General features: G+C 46.8%; 1 long non-coding RNA gene across 2 annotated transcripts; it reads left to right on the top strand.

The window, feature by feature from the left end:
* The first annotated feature begins 237 nt into the window (after window positions 1-237).
* On the top strand, window positions 238-4,289 carry LOC116474479 (uncharacterized). Of its 2 annotated transcripts, none has more exons than XR_009215252.1 (2): window positions 238-428; window positions 3,878-4,289. It is a non-coding gene; the product is annotated as an uncharacterized LOC116474479 (long non-coding RNA). The 2 variants fall into 2 exon arrangements; XR_009215253.1 differs by having other exon boundaries at window positions 395-582.
* The last annotated feature ends 6,742 nt before the right edge of the window (window positions 4,290-11,031 follow it).

The raw sequence follows: 11,031 nt of genomic DNA, 5'->3' as shown, positions 1-11,031 counted from the left end.
GAGAATAGCTTATGATTAAATGACAATCTTCTCAAAAGAAAATTAGAATCAAAGTGGCACAAAGCAGCCTGGAATGATTTTTGGGGAACAGCTGGTTTAGCCCTTCACCTTACAGAGAAATATTGAGGTGCAGAGAGCTTTTGTGACCTTGTGGCCACAAAGTTAACTTTCCTGTTGATTAGATAGTGTCTTCATCTTGCAAAAGCTGACAAGTGGGTTTAGAATATTGATCTCGGAATTTAGAACACCCAGTTCTAGGCGCAGCTTATTCTCCATCTGGCTATGACTTCTGCAAGACAATCCACTTCTTTGCATTTCCATCTGTCTCCCTGAAAGAAGACATTGGTGATTCCCCAGGTCTCCTACAACTCTGAAATTTTATGATTCCGGGCAATCCATGGGGCAGACTTTTTATCCTTATTTGACAGGTAAGATAACTAAATTCCAGAAATCTGGAAAAGCTTCTCAGACAAGGCCTTTTATTTGAATCTTGTGACACAAGTATATTTCTTTTAATAGATAGAGAAGATGTCATGGCCCCGTAAGTCAAGAGAACAGGATGGCCAAAGCAAGAAGAAAAGGGTAGGGCACTTTAAGAAAATTTCATATACTTGATTATGGCTACATAATAGAATGTGAGAGACAGGACAGAGGAAGAGCATACTGAAACACAGCTTATTTTTTTCCTTTCTTTCTTTTTTCCTTTCTTTCTTTTCTTTCTTTCCTTTCTCTCTCTCTCTCTTTCCTTTCTTTCTCTCTCTCTCTCTCTCTTTCTTTCCTCTTTTTGACTCACTGCCACCTCTGCCTCCTGAGCTCAAGTGATTCTCCTGCCTCAGCCTCCCGAGTAGCTGGGATTACAGGCATGTGGCACCACACCAGGCTAATTTTTGTATTTTTAGTAGAGATGGGGTTTCACCATGTTGGCCGAGCTGGTCTTGAACTCCTGACCTCAGGCGATCTGCCTGCCTCAGCCTCCCAAAGTGCCGGGATTACAGGCGTGAGCCACTGCGCTCAGCCTGAAACACAGCTTAGAATCAGATCATGGAGAGATTTGAATATCAAGTTCAAGGGCATAATCTCTCTGAGCCAGTGGTTCCCAAATCATATGGCATATGGCAATCTTTGGACGTATTTTTGGTTGTCACTACTAATAAGGATGTTGTTAAACATCCTACAATGCACAGAAGAGCCCCAGCCAACAAAGAGTTATCTAGCCCCAAACTGTCACTAGTCCCAAGGCTGAGAAATACTGCTCTAGGCAGAAAGAGGAGAGGTTCTCTGCAGACTTCTATCGAGGCTATCTTGGGCTGGGCAAGAGGCAAGACTGGCAGCAGAAGGCTGCCACAATCATCTCGGGAAAAGATGATGCAGGTCTGAGCTGAGACAGGGTCAAGAGGACCAACATCAGTAACATGGAAGAGATGGAGATGACAGATTATGTGGTTTCCCCCATCCACTGCACTGGCACCTGCCAGCTCCCAGCCACCTTTTTATAGCATCTTCTTTCTTTTTCTTTCCTATTCACTTGCTCTGCTGTCCCAAGAGTCAGAGGGTGAGAGGAGATTTGGGATTGGATTTCACCTCCCAGACCTTCTAGTGGCCCATTATAGTAGCCTCACTTTTAATCACACCCAGTCCTGGAAGCATAAGGAAGGTCAGGAGCTGACACATGCAGCACTTCCTGCAATTTTATTTTATAATTATTTGTGTCATTATTAGTTTAATAGTTTCTGGCACAAGACTGTAAATTCTGTGAGCCGGGACCATGTAGATCAGGCATTCCCACATCCTGGCACAGTGCCTGATACATAGGAGATGCTTAGGAAAAAGGGTTTGATCAATGAATGAATGACCCTTGACTTCATGGGTGAGGTTGGTTAGGCATCAGGCGCTTGCTGAGGGCAAACTGTGGAGGTGCCAGCTTAGTGGACTCAGCCTCACCCCTCTGGCTGAAGAATAGGCTGGGTGTTGGTTCTGGCTCCTCTCACTGCATCCAGCCACAGACACAGACCCACTTCCCTGGAGGCAAGAAGAAAGTGGAGGACAGATGGCCAATAAAAAAGACCTGAAAGTGTCCAGTATGATCACTCAACCCTTCCCATACACACTCCTCTTGGGCATTCCTTCCATTATAATACCTTTCCCTTTCCATGTGGCCCTTGTCCTCACCTGGAAAACCGAGTGGGAGGCTAAGAGGAGAACAAAGGGCTGGGAACACAGTGTGATCATTCCTGCTCACAAGACAATCAGGGAAACGCTTCCCAACCTCGAGCACCTCACCATCAGAAACTTGAGACAGACTATGGGCGCCCCCAGGTCATAGAAAAAGAAGCTGGGAGTTGGGGACGTAGAGGATGGAGGAAAGGAAGGCCTCTCCCCTTGGCAGTGGGATGAGCCCTAGGAAGTCGTGACCCAGTGGGAGGTGTGTGGATGTATGCAACCACAAGTGCAATGGAGAAGTCTTTAAATATTGGCTTCCCTGCAGTTTGCAGAATTTTTAGCAATGACTCTAGGAACACCAACCCCACAGCTCAAGGAATCAGGCCAACCTAATTCTAAGAGACCCGGGCAGCCATCTGGCCCTAAACCCCCAGATGGCAAGAGCAAGGGCCTCTGCAAGGTCGAACGTCTCTCAAGAAGCAGAGAGGACTGAGGCCCACGTGTCTTGACTTTCCAGCACTTTTTCTGCTTGGGGCTTGGTCTGCTCAAGAAGTCAGGTCGGCACAGATAAAGGCAGCTCAGATTTGGTGTAACCCCCACCCACTGCCCCCTGCCCAGTTTTATGTACCCCAAGACTATGGAAACAAAGCACCCTCCTTCTTGGTGGCACCTGGTTCTGCCAGGAGTTCTATGATTTTGTCCTAAGCCTTTCTGGAACGTTTGCCTTAAAGGGCCAGGAGGCCATGCCTGTAAACTCTTTCTACTGATCGAGGCCTGAATCACAGAGTCTATGGTTCAAATCTTGTCAAGCTGTATGATTTTGAGCTAAGTTAGTTAATAAGTTAATAAATTAAGTTAAAAATTAGTCATTAATTTTTAATAAATAAAAAATTTTAAGTTAAAGATATTTTTCTTTAACTTATTTAAGCCTCTGCTTATCTACTGGTAAAATGGGAAGATAGTAGCTAACTCAGCAAGTTCTTGTCTAATTAAATGAAATCAAATGGAACAATGTACAGAAAAGCACTTTATATACCTAACACAGAGCAGGAACTCAAAAACCTTTTGTTAAATGAGTGAATGCATAAACTAATGGAAATGATTGACTTTTATCAAAGCTATGAGAGGCAGTCTCCAACCCCTTGGTACCTGTGAGGTTGGTCCTGCATGACCTGGCAAAGCTGGCCTACCTCTGGATCCCTAGGCAGGACTATGCTGTTTATCAGTATTTTAGGTTCCAACCTTCTCTCTCTCGAGCCTGGCAGCAACATAGTCTTCTTGAAAAAAGGGCTTAGTGCAGGCCCAAGAGGCCTCATGCTCCCATCTGAGCCCCTGACCTGAGCAAAGGTGACCTGTACACTCGCCTATGTTCATGCCAATTAAGTGGTCTCACTAAAAGGTCTGGCAGTGTCTGTGGGCAGCTCCAGGGTGACCCATGAATTAGAAGGGCATTGCTGCCATCTGCCAAGCCTTCCCCTTGCTTGCCATGGGGCATAACAGACAAAGGGGACTGACCTCTCTCTCTCTTTTTCTTTTTTCCAGCCCGAGCATGCTGGGAATAAAGGAAGTCTAGAGACAATCTCAAAGTCGGTTTTATTTTTCTAGAAGCTCACAGTTTAATTAGGTCTACATAGCATTTAGGTTCTGTGTTGGTTGAAATTGACCCAACACACAGAATATTCCATGACATATTTTGTTACCTGCTTTCTACTCACAGACACTGGAAGGGGCCCCTTCCTCCGTCAGAGAGCCTCGTTCTTACACAAGGGCCAAGAAACAGGACATCTAAGGACCTGGAAGCCCCAGGCACGTGACCCCCGGCCTCTCTGTTCTCCAGCTAAGGAACGCTTTATGGCCTTCACATTTATTTATGTATTTCCTGGACCTACTTTGTACTAGGCCAAGGGAAGTGAGCTGAATAAGACCCAGCGGGGTTGAGAGACATAAAAATGGCTTATTGAAATTCAATACTCCAAGGGCTGAAAGAGATGGATGAGTAGCAAGCCGGAGGAGCACAAAGACAGGAGTCCCGCTGTCTGCCTAAGGAATGCTTGAGGAAGTAAGAATAGCCCACATTTATAAAGCACACAGTACAAGCAAGCACTCTATTAAATGCCTTCCATAATGTATCTCATTTAATCCTCATGTGGAAGGGAAAGGAACCACATGTGTCTATTGAGAAGTGACTGTTCTAAGCACTGTGTCAAATGCTTTGCAGAAATGATTCTGTCTTCTTCTCTTGATAACTGTGGCATATATATATCATTAGTCCCATTTTACATACAGCGAAACTGAGTTTCAGGGAAGTTGAGTAATGTGCCTCAATGCTGGAGTCCAAATAAAACCCCAAACAATCTGTTGTCTAAACTATTGCTTCTCAAACTTGGAGGTGAATGAGAGTGAGCTAGGGATCTTGCAGATTCTGCTTGAGTAGTTCTGGGGTGGTGTCTGAGATTCTGCAGTTCTGACAAGCTTCCAGCTGATGTTGATGCTGATGCCGCTGGCCCAGAGAGCACACGTGAAGAAATGCACTCTGTACCATCCTTGGTGGTTCTCAGCCCCAGGTACACCACAGAATCAGCCAGAGAGCTCTTAAAATACATCAGTGTTTGGTTCCTACCCCCTGGAGATTCTGATTGGATTGGAGTGAAGTGGGGCTTGGGCATCACTGTATTTTAAAAGCTCCCCTACAGGGAAGTCAGGGTTGAAAATAATTGCTATACTTCTAACTGTCGTTTTTAAAGCTAATCTTAAAAATTTAGTCCAAACCCAAGATGTCCCCAAAGTTCACTCCCCTTGTGGGAGCCCCCAGCCAGTTGGATTCAGCCTTGGAAGCTGACTCATTTGGCCAAACTCTCTATTATTCTTTCCTCCTGAAGTGTCCTGGAGTTTCCTGGCCACTCGGCTCTCTTACTGCCTCCAATATTGTAATCCCATTGAATCGGAGCCTGCCTCTGTCTTCTTTTCCTCACCATTCCCTGAGCAGCAGGCAGAAAGGCACAAGAGACATCCCTAGGGCTATTGATGCCCAGGGAATTCACAAGGTGGCTATTTCTTTCTTAATTAAGACCTTCGTGACGAGTTGCTGGTATCGGACCAATTAATCAGCTCTCTGAAGGCACAGGGGAAAAGCAGCAGCAAATAGGGTGATTCATGCAATGGTTTCTAATAGTAAAAGGGGCTGCAACTTGGCTAGATGTAGATGGAAGGGAGGCCTGAACAGAGCAGCATGGCTAGCATTGCCTTTTTTGCTTTTTTCTTCTCTTTTTGAGTTGGATGCGGGATGATATATTCTAAAGGCCACCTTTACCCAAGCATTATTCTCCCTGCCAGCCAATCCCCCTCACCAGCCGCCATTATCTGTCATCAGAGACAAGACAACAGAAGATAATAGGAGCTTCCAATTCATGCTGCTTCTTTCTTCCATTCTCTGGGGAAATTATGTCGAACATTTTTTTCATTGACTTATTTATTATAAGTGTAGAAAATGAATTGCTTAAAGGTTTGTGGTGGGGCAGCCCAGTTGCTATCAGGGTTGCTGGTGCGCTGGCTGGAGGGAGAGTTCCAGAGGTCTGGTGGGGTGTTAATTAAATGGATTGGCCTCCCTTTTTCCCCACAGGAAGCCCAGGTGATGGCCCCAAGCTTTGTCTTGATTTAAAACAGAAGCAGTACTGCAAGTTCACTGGCTCCCTGCCTCACCTGTCCTATAGGATCACAGCCGGAAACCACACACACACACACACACACACCACATACACGGGTCGGCCAGGCCCAGGTTCCAATCCTCCCTGCCACCTCCTACGAGGGCATGGTAATGACACTCACTGGCCCTGACACCTTCTCACCTTGGATGCATTGCTTAACTGTTTGAGCATCACTTCCTTTTGGGGTTACCAAGGCATTGGGTCAAATGAGCATCTGCAATACAGTAGGGCCTCCATGCAGCTCCGTCTTCTTCCTCCTCTTCCTACAGAAAATGTCAAAGCCAAAAGTGGCCTTAAAGATCACCTAATCCAGTTCTACCCTCTGTCCAATGGGAGTCAGAGGCCTGGATTGGGACAGTGATTTGCTCCAGGTCTGTCAGTGAGAAAGTGGCAGAACCAGGCTCCATGACCCCCTATCCAGTTCTTTCCCCCTCAGCACAAAGCTTCTCTGTACCCTGATTAACAGATGTACTTCATTTTAGGCACATGTCCCTAAAATGAGTGTGTAAATGCAACAGTGGTAAGCCCACAGATACCACGCATGTGTCAGGGGGTTCTCTTTAAAGGGATATTCCTGATATTCCCATTGTTCATGATGACCCTCTTTGTCAGAGTTTTGTTGTTTTTGATTCAGTTTTTCCAAGTATGATTTCCATAAAGTGGGACACACAACACCCCACTCCTGGTCATTTTTCACCCACTGGAGCACTCTCCTCTGCCACCCTGGCTGTACCTCTCAGTCCAGAGTTGATTAGGCTTCTAGCAAGGCAACTACTCCAGAGTTGGTTTCTGGTAAGAGTCACTTGGTTTCAGCTACTTCTGAGAGTCCAGTTTGGAACATAAAGGCTTTAGCTGTTCCTTGGTTTTTGAGTGGGTTTAGGGCCCTGATTCTGGCTTTCCTTGAAGAATCAGGTAAGAAATTCTCTTTCCTTAGATCTGCCCACTGGACAGTGCACCCTACTGTCCATCACCTCCTCCCTGGCACACACATCTGCAGAAGAACAGTATTTCTCCTTCCTTCCTGCACCAGGCATCCACCTGTATTCTCTATTGTTAGATCATAGAAGGAAGTAGGCACACAGGGCGCCCAGCCCTCCTGCACAGGTAGCAGATGGGGCTTCCGACCAGAAACATCCTGAGCCAGCCCAGCATCACCCCCGAAATATAAAATGACTAGCTGGAAAATAGAGATAATCTGTCTCAATTATGTGCAAGTTCAGCAAATTAAGGCCCAGCATGAGGAATCTGCCTGTGTTTTGATTAGGGAACAGATGCATTCAACCATGAGGAATTCTTATAAAAGCTTCCCACATGGACATCAGATCTGACCTTTCCAGGAGACACAATCACAGAACTGTTTACAGTGGGGAATCTGGGGTTTTCTGGGGAGGGGAGGAGAAGGAGTGGGCAGCCCAGGTCTGGTTGACGGGCTTTCCATCTCTCAGACGCTAGGCAACCAGGATCTCAGCCTGCCCAGAGTACCACCAATGCCCACCCCTTTGCTGCCCTCATCAGGCCCTTATACAGCCAGGGCCAACCTGGCCCTGATGATGGACAATCCAGCACCCATTCTTACTGGGTGCCTACTCTGTGTTGGGCACAGGTTTGAGCTAGAATGTATAAGAGAAACAAGTGGAGAGAAAGCCCCAAAGAAAAAGCAGAAGAGCCTGGATCTGTCAGACTCAGATCCAGGGGACATGCTGGGAGATTGGGGGGTGGACTCCTGGAACCAGAAAGAATAGTCCTCCTTCCAAAGCAATAGAGGAGAAGGAGTCCTAGGGTGGCTTGATCAGAGTGAGGGAGACATGACTAGTAAGAATTAACCCCATCAGGATCATCAGGATGAATGACGTCCCCAGCACCTGACTGCTTGGGGTTTCATCCTCTGCTGCCCTGCAAGAAGAAAGAAAAGCATCTGAGAGATCTCACTTAATGGGAATTCTAAGACAGGATATTGCTCCAGAAAAGGCTGGTTGGGTAACCTCCACTTTCAAATCTACTATTTTTGCTGGATATGTGCAGTCCCTGACACATAAAACAGAGACTTGGTTCCTGTCATCTTAGGGCTCACAGTTTACTTGGGGCTGAATTCCTCACACTTTTTTGGTCACCATATTATTCTAGGTGAAGGCTCACAGAATCAGAATCTTCAGGAAGAGACTAGAGATTTGTATCTGTGAAGCGCAGGAAATTTTGACCTAAGACAAGAAGACACCCATGAGTGGAAAGCTAACTTACAACCTAAAGCAGGACAGGCAGTAAATGCTATAATAGCTCAGTCAGAAGTGACCACTGATGACTAATAGGGTCTGGGAAAGCTTCCTGGAGGAGGTGAGTCTTGAGCTGGGCTCCAAAGGGTGGATAGGAGTCATAGGCCACCATCAGCCACCACCCATGTTGATACCACAATTCAAGTTCAGTAAGAAAAGCAAAGCTGCTAAGATACATAAATAATAAGGGATTTGTTACAGAGACTTGACCTTCTGCTATTGTGGGAGCTGGTCAGTCTATCTAGGTAAGGCAGAGGTATTTGCATTTGATGCTGGATCTCCATGTCTGCAAGGCAGGAGGTAGGGAGGGGAAGATGGAGATAAAGTGAGGGATAACAAGGATAAGCCAGAATCTGTGAGCCCGAGCTGGAATTACACGAGGTTGGACTAAGACCCCTGTCAGTTTTATTGCTCTGACCTTGATGGTGAGGGTTTCCTGCAGAAGACAGGGTCCTTCATCACAGAACAAAGCTCACTCATTTGGCCAGGAGGCAGAGAAGCTGTGGATATTTCCAAGGGGTGGTGGAGCGGTAGCCTCACACAAACAGCCAGCAGCTAAGTGACAAGATATGTGAGCTACAAAGGGGCTGCTTCATTCTGCCCTCCACACCTCCCACATGACTCTCTCGTGTCCGCCCCTACTCAGAAAGACCTGGTGGCAGGAAATGCTAGGAAGTGTTGCACAGTCTAGCCGCGTAGGCACACAACTCAGCCAGCAAGCCCTCCTGTTCCATGCACATGACTAAGGCCAACTACAGGACTCAGTGAGGGGAAGGCAGCCCAAGTAGAGGGAATGTCACGAATAAGAGTACAGAGACAGGAATGACACAGGTATCGGTGACAGGGGAACAGAAGAGACTGGGGTTCATATTGTAGGTATAATGAAGATAGACTTTGAGGGTCACAAGGACCTTTGGCCTTTCCTGTGCCCTGGAATCACATTCCTAGGGGAGCCGCTGGGCTCCCTAGGCACTGTCTACACTCTCAGCTGGACTCACTTATGACTGAGTTAAATACATCTGGGAGGAAGCCCAGCGCTGTAGTGTGCACCTGTAGTCTCTACTACTTGGGAGGCTGAGGCAGGGGGATCACTTGAGGACAAGAGTTCAAGGCCAGTCTGGGCAACATAATGAGACCCTGTCTCTACATAAACAAACAAATAAATAACACTTGGGAGGCAGGTGAGTGGATGGAGGTGGAGGGACTCAAACTGGTGACCTCATTCTTGTGAGCAGCAGCATGACCCAACTCAGCTAAACTGCCACACCAAGCCAGCACCTCCCCACCATCCTTCTTGTTAGCCATATGTATATACAACCTAACAAGCTGTGACACCCCCTCCTAGTGCACACCTCCTAATGAGTCTACACTTCACCCAGAACATACAGAAACAATACTGGTAAAAGACCACCTTTCTTGTTTTATATAAATTCTCATTTCCATCATGCCTGTATGGGGAGAACTCATTCTCTCATCTCCAATCAAACCAAGCTCCCACTTCTGGTTCACAATTTGCTGGCTGTGCTATTTTGGGCAAGGCAGCCAATCTCTCAGAGGCTTTGTTTCCTCCTCTGTGAAATGGGAATAATAGTACTCACCCTGACGATGTACTGGGAAGGCTAAAATGGGGATTCTGTGCAGAGTGTCTCTATATAAGGAACCCAACAACAGTGTATCAGCACATTCTGATTAGAGGGCAAAGATTTTGGAGGCAGGGATTAGCAAGAACTGGGCAGAATCTCAGAGGCTGAGCCTGGGGATCGTGAGAGAAACTCCTGAGCCCAGCCAGACTAGGACACCAGCATTGGCCCAGGGGCATGCTGAGTTGCTCCTGAAAGTGAAAGATGCCTGCTCAAAGCTGAGAGGAGCTGGAGAAGGTTGAGGCTGACCCCTGAGTGTATGACTGACAGAGACAAGAAGGCCGAGGGGTCATCCGAAGAGTTGATTTAGAGAAAGAAAGATTGATCAATTTCCTGAGGCTATACTATGGATGAGAACTGCATGGAGACAGCACTTACATCATGAGAGCGGGAACTTCCCCTCCGTCCCAGCTGTTCTGAGATTGCAGCCCAGTGAAGGGTGAGCTTCCCCTCCCTGGAGCTACATTAGCCGTGAGTAGATGACTAGTTGGCAGAGTGAGCACAGAGGGCCTTTCCAAGCACAGAGACAGAGCACAGAACTGGGTGTCTTCGAGATTATTTATAACAACGGGAAAGTGTCATTCTCTGAGTCAGTGTTCACATGGGAAGGGAACCTGCCAGAAGCCAAGCCCTGTGCTAGGAGCCAGGAATACATCATGCTACTTAAACCTCTAAGCAACCCTCTGCAGAAGGTTTTATGATCCTAGCCGGGCATGGTGGTTCACGCCTGTAATCCTAGTACTTTGGGAGTCCCGGTGGTTGGATCACTTGAGGCCAGGAGTTCGAGACTAGCCTGGGCAACATGGTGAAACCCCATCACTACTACAAATACAAAACAATCAGCTGGATGTGGTGGTAGGTGCCTGTAATTCCAGCTACTCGGGAGGCTGAGGCACGAGAATTGCTTAATCTGGGAGTAGGAGGTTGCAGTGAGCCCAGATGGTGTCACTGCACTCCAGCCTGGGCAACAGAGTGAGACTCTGTCTCAAAAAATAAATATATAAAAAATAAATACATAAAAAATAAAGATGGCTTTATAATCCCGTTTTAGAAATCAAGAAACAAAGTTTCAGAGAGGCCGAGTACTTTACCAAGATGACAAAGACTGTGAGTCCATTGCTGGAATTTGACCTCAGAGCTAGTGTCCTTCATCACAGAACGAAGAGAAAAGAGAAGGATCTTTTCCTTAAGAGAAAAGAGAAGAATCTGCAAAAAGAAGATTGAGGACCAGCTCAGAACATGAGTGTCCTGACACTT

This window comes from Hylobates moloch, unplaced genomic scaffold (assembly GCF_009828535.3).
Source record: "Hylobates moloch isolate HMO894 unplaced genomic scaffold, HMol_V3 SCAFFOLD_10, whole genome shotgun sequence".
In the NCBI taxonomy this organism is placed as follows: domain Eukaryota; kingdom Metazoa; phylum Chordata; class Mammalia; order Primates; family Hylobatidae; genus Hylobates; species Hylobates moloch.
Note: the sequence above shows the minus strand (reverse complement) of the source record. Positions and strands in the feature narration are given on the sequence as shown.